Consider the following 8,709-nt stretch of genomic DNA (forward strand, 5'->3'; position numbering starts at 1 on the left):
CCCTATTCAGATACTTTTAATGTTTTTTCTTGCCTTATTGACCTGGCTAAGGATTCCAGGGCTATATTGAACAGGAGTAGAGACAGTGAGCATCCTGTTCATGATTTTAAGAGAATTGGTTGTAGCATTTCCCCATTAAGTATAGTTTAGCTATTGGTCTGTTGTAAATGGCTGTTAATGTTTTAAGAAATGTTCCTTCTATTCCTATTGTCTCCAGAGCTTTTAGGATGAATGAATGTTGAGTTTTATCAAAAACCTTTTCTGCATCTGTGGAGATAATCATGTGATTCTTGACCTTGGCTCTATTGATGTGTTGGATTACATTTATTGACTTACATATGATAAACCATCCCTGAATCTCTGAGATGAAGCCTACTTGGTTTTAGTGTATTTTGTTAATGTGTTTCTGGATTCTGTTAGCTAGAGTTTTGTTAAGGATCTTTGCATCTGTGTTCATCAAGGAAATTGGCCTGTAGTTCTTTTTTGGTTCAGTCTTTTCCTGGTTTGGGGATGAGTGTGTTATTGGTATCTTAGAATGAGTTTGGTATAGGTCCCTCCTTTTCTGTTTCTTTGAAGAGCTTGAGGAGTATAGGTATTAGTTCTTCTATTAAGTTCTTATAGAATTCTGTTCTGAATCCATCTTGTCCTGGGCTTTTTTTTTTGTTAGAAGACTTCTGATTGCTTCCTGTATCTCATTGTAGGATATTGGCTAATTTAATTGACTTACTTCTTCTTTGCTCAATTTGGGCAATTTGTATATCTCTGAAAATGCATCCATTTCTGCCAGGTTTTCTTTCTTTAGAGAGTATAACTTTTGAAAGTAGTCCGTTAAAATTGTTTGGACATCTTGGGTACGTGTTGAGATTTTTCCCGTGGCATCGCTCATCCTGTTAATATGGGTTTCCTCTCTTCTTTTTTAATCTTGCCAAATGTCTATCAATTTTATTTTTTTTCAACCAGTGTTTTGTTTGGTTAATTTTGGGTATGATTCTCCAAATCTCTATTTCAATAATCTCCGCTCTTAGTTTGGTTATCTGGCTCTGTCTAGTAACTTTAGGTTCCATTTTTTCATGTTTTTCTAGCTGTTTTAATTGCAACATGAGATTATTTTCTTGGTCTGTCTCTATTTTCTTGATGTGGGCACAGAGGGCAATAACTTTGGCCCTTAGGACTGCTTTTCCTGTGTCCCACAAGTTTCTTTATGAGGTATTTTCATTTTCATTGAGTTGTAGAAATTTTTAATTTTTTCTTTAATGTTTTCCATTGCCCAGACATTGTTTAGAAGTGTGCTGTTCAATTTCCATGTATTTGAGTAATTTCTGCAGTATGCTTTGTTATTGAGAACTAGCTTGATTCCATTATGGTCAGATAGGATACAGGGGATTATGTCAATCCCCTTGAATTTGCTTAAGTTCCTTGCATGAACTATGATATAGTCTATTTTGGAGAAAGTACCACAAGCTGCTGAAAAAAATGTGTACTGTGTTGTTTTTAGGGTGAAATACTTGGTAAATGTCAGTACTGCTTGAAGTATGGCCTCACTTCATTCGGTAGCTTCTTTGCCAATCCTCTGGTTGGTAGACCAGTCCTTTGGTGAGAGTGGGGAGTTAAAGTCTCCTAGTATTATCATATTGGATCTATTTTATTCTGTAAGTTTGAGAGTATTTGCTTAACATATTTGGGTGCACCAATGTTTGGTGAATGTAAGTAGATGATGGTAATATCCTCCTCTTGTATTGTTCCCTGTATTAATATGTAGTGTCCATCCTTGTCTTTTTGTATTGATTTTAATGACAAGTTTATTTTGTCCGATATCAGGATTGCTACACCTGCTTTCTTACTAGGGACATTTGATTGGTAGATCCTTTTCCAACACTTCACTCTGAGTTTGTTTGCATGTTTGGCTTAGAGGTGGGTCTCCTGAAGGCAACAGATGGATGGGTCATGTTTTAGGATCCAATCTGCAGTTCTTTTTCTTTTTCTTGGTGAATTAACCCGTTAATCTTAAGAGATAGTATGGAGAGATGCATTATGGTCACTGTTTTTCTTCTTCCCTTTCCTCCTGTGCTTGCTCAGATAGACTTCTATTAATGCCTGTCTGGGTGCAGGTCCCTGTTCCTTGTTCTTTTCTCAGGTTGTGTTCCACCTCTTATTAGTCTTTCGAATGCTGGCTTAATGTTTATGTATTAATTTAATTTGCTATTAAAAATTTTCAGTTCTCCATGGACTGTGAATGCTAGCTTTGCCGAGTATATCAGTCTGAGTTGGCAGTTATTGGCTCTCAGGGCTCATATGGTACTTTCCCAGGCCTTTCTTGCATTGAGTGTTTGTGTGGAGAGATCTGTTGCGATTCTAATATTTTTCCTGTTGTAGTATAGCTCCTTCATTTTTGCTGAATGCAAGATTGTTTCCTTATCATTCAGATCTATCATTTATACTATGATGTGTCTAGAAGTATTTCTCCTGGCATCCTGCTTGTTAGGTGTTCTATATGCTTCCGTTATGTAGGTAAGATTTTTTTTTTTGAGATGGGGAAAATTTTCACCAATTATCTTGTGGAATAGGTGTTGCATTCCCTTGCTTTGATATTCTTCACCTTCGTATATGAAGGTTAAATTTCTTGGCACTATCTGCTTGCTCTTGAATTTCCCTTTGGCATAATTTAAGTGATTTTTCCATATCTGTCATTTTTTGGTCCAGGTGATGTATTCTGTCTTCTGTATTCCATTTTGTTCATTCTGTTAACTGTGGCTTCCATTGTGGTTTGCATGGAGGAAATGGACTCATTTATGGATTCGATGTTGATTTTCAACATACTAATCTCACCTTTTAATGAGGTGTGTACTGCCTCTATTTTGTCACTTACCGCATGACTTAGTGAGGTGTGAGCTGCCTCTGTTTTTGCATGCTTCTCCTGTTTGATCTCCTGCATGCCTTTCAAAATTTCGACCCTTTTTTCTTTCAATTTCTGGTCTATTTCTCGCTTTATTTCTTGAGTCATTGCCTCCAGCATCTCTTGAATGTAGTGTTTGTCTTCCATTCCTACTTTGCTCCCACTGGTGCTATCCCCTGGGTTGCTGCTGGCATTTAGAGATAGGTTGCTGTCCTAGGTGTTGATAAACCTTGTAATCTTTCCCTGTGATTTTCTCATGGGGATTCAGGGATTTTTTTCAGACTAATCTGAAATTTTTTCTTGGTCAATAGGTGTCTGTCATTGCTTGGTTACTGTTTCTGTCCTGGTAGAGAGAGTCTGTACCTGATCTCGGTTCTGTTGGGGGCCGACCTCCAGCTGCTGGTCTGACCCACACAGGGTTCTCGGCTCTCTGCTGTAGATCACTGGCAGTTCCAGCCCTTAGAAGGGTTGAGCAGCTTAGACTGCTCCTGTTTGTTCCTACAGGTGCTCTTGGCAAGTTCGGATGTGCTGGATGTACTCTCCCAGATGCTGGAATCTGCTATGGGCTCCTGATGTTTTGTTTTGTTTTACTTTTATGGCTAGTTGTGGGCTTGAACTCTAGGCTTGGGTGCTGTCCCTCAGCTCAAGGCTGGCACCCTACCATTTGACCCATAGCACCACATCTGGCCCTTTCTGCTTATGTGTTGCTGAGGAATCAAATCCAGGGCCTCCTGCACCTAAGACAAGCACTGTACTGCTGAGTCACCTTACCAGACTAAGCTCCTGACTATTATCAGGTGCTGGCGGCCTGTGCTTTCCAATTCCCAGCCTAGAATATATGGGTAGGTTTCTTGTGGGGTTTGGGCTCCTCTTGTCCTGAACCCCCCCGGGTCTTTTGCTGTCACAGGCATGATTTCCAGGGGCTGCTGTTCCCTGTTTTTCTCCCCTTTGCTGAGGCGTATTCTCAGCTTCTGATTTCAGTTGGGAGGAGGTGGTTATGTTGCTCAGGCACCGGATCCCCAGGCCTGGTCCCGGCCCCCAGCCTGGGGCACACTGGTTGGACCTGTGCTGCTGTGTATCCCACCTAGATTACACAGCCTGGAGTGCACAGTTCAAATTTCTTCCACCGTTGGGTGTCTTGACCCAGTGGTGCTGTTCCTGTCTTGGGAGTTTAAGCTCACTTCCAGGGTCTCTCTTGTTCTAGCGTGGCCAGCTGAGTGTGCTCTATGGGCTAGTGGAGCTCTTGAACAGTTTCTGGTTTTAGTGGGTCCTGTGGTGCAGGTTTTGGGGTAGGGGGTTTGGGGATTCCCACTAGCACTGGTCTCCCTTGAGGAATACACTGTCCCCTGAAGGGTACTCACCCTGGTGCTAGTTGTTGTTTCTGTGTAATGTATGTTGCTGGTTTCCTTGCAGTCAGAGTTCCATTGAGGTGGTTATGGCTGGGCTGAGAGGTGTTGGCTCTATGTGTTTCTCTTCTGTCACTGCCTCCATTGACGCTGTTCGGGTCCACTACACGGGATGGGCCTCCGGCCTGCACTCGAGGGGTAGGGGAGGGGCCTCTGTGCAGGTTCTGAGTGCTGGGGTTTGTTTCTGTTTGCGCTCTCCGGATCAACACCAGTTCCTTTCAGTTCTTCTGCTCTGGTGTTCTGTGGGCATCTCATGTATCTCTGGGGTTCCTGCCATGGGGCAGAGTTGCTTTGGTGGCATGGAGCCTCTCTGCTCAAATGGAGAGTGAGGGGTAGGGGTGGGATGTTCGTGTAAGTTCCCTGCTCAGAGGTTTCTTCAGTCGTCATGATTAGCAGGTCTGACACTGGTACCTCAGGGGGCTTTGGTGCAGGTGATCTGCAAACAGCCCCCTGTGTCTCTGGGACACCGGCAGCTCCCACCAGGCGGGCTGGCCATGGCTTGGCACGCTGCTGTGTGGCCAATAGACGTTGGAGGAGGGGTGTTCATGCTTCTCTGTTGTGAAATTCTTCTGTTTAACTCTATTTTTTTGTTTTTCTGCCTCCTGTTTTTGAATGGATGTTGGTCTTTTTGTTGTTGTCGGTCTCTTGGGGAGATTAAACGTTGGAACTTGAATTCTCTTTTTGGTTGGGGAAAGCTGTGGCATTCTGCTACTTCCCCATCGCCATCTTGGTCCCCCCTCGAGTTTTTGCTTTTTTTAATCAGAAATAATTTTAATTTATCTGTTGAAGAGAGTACTAAAGAAACTAAAGATATTTCTGGTGTTTATCTGAAAAATTATACTTTAAAATATTCTGTATTCTGTTTGTATAATATCCATAATCTATTTTATTCTTTCCTAGATATGACTTTGAATACTACATTGTTTTATAATATATAGGTTCAATAATAAATGTGTCCTTTCAGATTGCATTCCATACAGAAACAGTTTAAGATTCCTTTTTTACTAGGTGCTTATCGTATATTTCTTTGGAATAAAATGACAATGTTGTCGAATTTTAAAAGTTTTGTTAAGATTATGCTATGTAAAGGCCTTTTTAAGGTGAAGATTTAATACACTGATGTCAAACTAACTTATATATATGAATTACATGTATTGTTACACTTGTAATTTTGTAATCAACTTTTTAATAATTGTTTTCCATTTCTTGCATGTGAAGAATGAAAAATATGGCATAATTCACAGATTTTCATATCATCATGTGCAATTGCCATGTTTATCTCTGTATTGTTGTAATTTGGGTATATGTGCTGCTGAAGCATGTAATGTCTTAAAATTTAGATAGTTAATGATACAATATTTATAGAGGATTATATCCTTGGGTGCCTATTTGTAACAAGGAAACCTTGATGTTCCTAACAATGCTACTGATCTTATTTCCCTAAAATTCTGTGTATAATGGAAAATAATTATATTGTTCAGTCGATTGCTTACGTTTGCAATTTTTTGTCAATGACTATTTTAAATCTTTTTCATTTTAGATTTAATCATACTTTGAAGCATTTTAAGCTAGGTCCAAAGGGGATGGCTTTTTCAAGTATTTATTTATCCAACTGAGTTAGCTCTGTGGAGCTAAAGTTAGCCTTACTTAAGAGCTCCTTCTAAACTTCTGCAGCTGAAATTTTTTCCAAATGAGGTCTTATTTGCACAAATGTCTACCTGACACTTTACCCTTCTTCCATGTAGGATCAACCAGAATATCTTACCTTGACAGCATAAATTGTCTATCTTGAACAAAACAACTCTTAGTTACAAGGGATCCTAGAAAGTTGAACATTTCAGACAGAACTGCTCAGACTAGAAGGTTTTTATCAAAATATAATTGTTTATTATACTTACCATTTCAACAGTTGCTAAAGCCAAGAAGGTGAAAAAATTGTTCATATGCACGATTAACTAATTTCCTGGCCTGTCTACCTTCCAACCAGGCAGGAAGTTACACTACTGCCTTTCTATCACAAAATATTTTCATAGCTCCAGGAGAAGCCCATATGTTTCTCCTTGTTATTAGGCCGTAAATTGGTAATGTTTCCTCTTGCCTCCAGTCTGTAAATCTACAAAAGTTAAAGGTTTAAGTCTAACTCTACCAAACACTGAGGTAGAGATAATGGAATAATACTTTAAAACAGAGTTACTTTTGATCCTCTAACCACAATAGAACAATGCAAAACATGTGCCCCTTTTTATTATATTATCTATAATTATATATTTTATATTTATATGTGCTGAATTTATATTTCACACAGTGAAACTTACTAAAATCAATTGATAATTTGACAAATAAATTGATATTTATTTATTCCAATAAATAGAATTGAAATATAAATAATTAAGTTTAGAATATATATTAGAATATAAAAAGGATCAATGCAATGTCTTCGGTATAAACTTGTGAGACCTTCTAAGTTTTCGTGGTCTTCTGAATTCACATTGTTAAAAATCAATGTTTTTTTCCTCTAATCTATAAGAGATTTTACTCCGATGCTCTGTTTGTTATTTTAACTCGCTGGTCCCAAAATGTTTTTGCCCACAATTCTGAAGCATTCCTACAGTTTACACTCCAATTGTGCTGATATGATATCTAAAAGACTTTATTCTTCTATAGACCCATTGGTCGTAGTATCTTATGGCTGAGTTCCCTGCATCATCAGATAACAGGGGCAAGACTTCTCACCTAGGCTTATGCAACATGCCAGCAGAAAGTAACTGAAAATCCATCCCAATTTTTCATTTCTTATAATATTTCAGGGCCCCATTTCCTTGAGACACAAGAATTGGCAGAAAGCAATTGTGTAATGGAAGGCAATTTAAAATGAAAGATGAGGTCACAGAATCGAGAGAAAGTACTGTATTTCAAACTCAATTTACAGATGACCAGCTCATATGAATGAACAAGATCAGAAAGTGTCATAAGATTATTTTTAATACCACTCCCCTAATGATTAATGTAATATTTCAGTCTAGCATAAGTGGGCCCAAAAAATAATTCCTGGAAGGACAGATCCGTGATTGATTCCAAGGTCAGGAAAACTTGACTTAGAGGTCAAATGTAATTCAGCAAAACACTAATTGAGAAGATTGTTTGTGCTTCAAAACACTGGTACTTTAGTACAACTTGGTTCTGTAATATAAAAATGTTGTCATTCTCAAACCAACTTACATTTAATCTCCTGAAAGTGTATTCCTTTTCAAATAAACTTTTTGAAATCACACTTGACAAAATTACATTTGATAAGCAGATGACCCTTAGTGACATTACAAGTTTTTCAAGTATTAGGGAGCAAGTTACAATAGAGTTGATTTATTTACCCAGCACTAATGCCAAACAGGTTCAACCATTCATTAAAGTGTAGAAATAGTACCACGCATCATTTGTGTTGTTCAGTAGGTGCCTTTCAGATATTTGTTAAATAGATCAACCTCCCATATTTCAACCCCAAACGTTAGCTAATAAAGTAAATTTTATCACTTAATAAGGGACATTTTAAAAAGTCACAAATACTTGCCTTATCATATGTTGTTTTGTTTTCCCTCTGACTAACATAGTAAGAAATATGTCTTCAAGGCTTGAATATGGGTACTCATCTGAGATGTGACCAAATCTATCTTCTATTTCTATCATATTCCTCTATAGTAGTAAATGTTAGTTTTCTTCTTTTTCCAAAACTTATAGGTAGTAGAAAGTCTTATCCCATGTAAAATAAAATAATCACACACCATTGTACAAAGCCATTTATAAAAATTGGTAGTTAAGAATACATTCAAAATCATTTTTAAACTTTCTTGTTGACTAAAGATTACTCTTCAAATGGATGATAATATAATCATGTCTAGGTGTTTCAAGTCTCCAGTCTTGCAAATTGTTACAGCAGATGAATTAATTATGGAAATATAAGTTGACATCAGTTCAAGTATATGCAGGACTGAAACTCCATGGAATGTATATAAACCTTTCAAAGTATTAACAGACAGTTTAACAGAATGACTGTAAGGAAGTTGAAACCAGAGAGGAATAATAGTAAAGACAGAGAATGAATGAAAAATGGAACAAGGAGCAAGTACAATTAGAATACTCAATGTACACATTTGAGAAAAGAATTGGTAAATCAGAAATAAATCTTGGAGAAGGGGGTGGTTGAGAATGATAGAAGGAGTCACTGTGATCCAGGAGCAATGGATAATTAGGTGGACATATTTAATTGTAAGACACTTGCACAAACTTTGGAAATTCAGTTAAAAAACACAAAAACAAACAAAAACACAAAAAATCACAACCAAACAGCAATCTCTAGAGAGTATGAATATGAGCTCTCAAAAATTTTAAGCAGTTAATGGAGGGAAGTCTTGGTAA

At 37.9% G+C, this 8,709-nt stretch overlaps 1 pseudogene; it reads right to left on the reverse strand.

Moving 5' to 3' along the window:
* Positions 1 to 5,521: 5,521 nt before the first annotated feature.
* Positions 5,522 to 5,620, reverse strand: LOC122127481 (annotated as a pseudogene).
* Positions 5,621 to 8,709: the final 3,089 nt, after the last annotated feature.

Source organism: Dipodomys spectabilis, unplaced genomic scaffold (assembly GCF_019054845.1).
Source record: "Dipodomys spectabilis isolate Male_0828 unplaced genomic scaffold, ASM1905484v1 ptg000301l, whole genome shotgun sequence".
NCBI lineage: Eukaryota > Metazoa > Chordata > Mammalia > Rodentia > Heteromyidae > Dipodomys > Dipodomys spectabilis.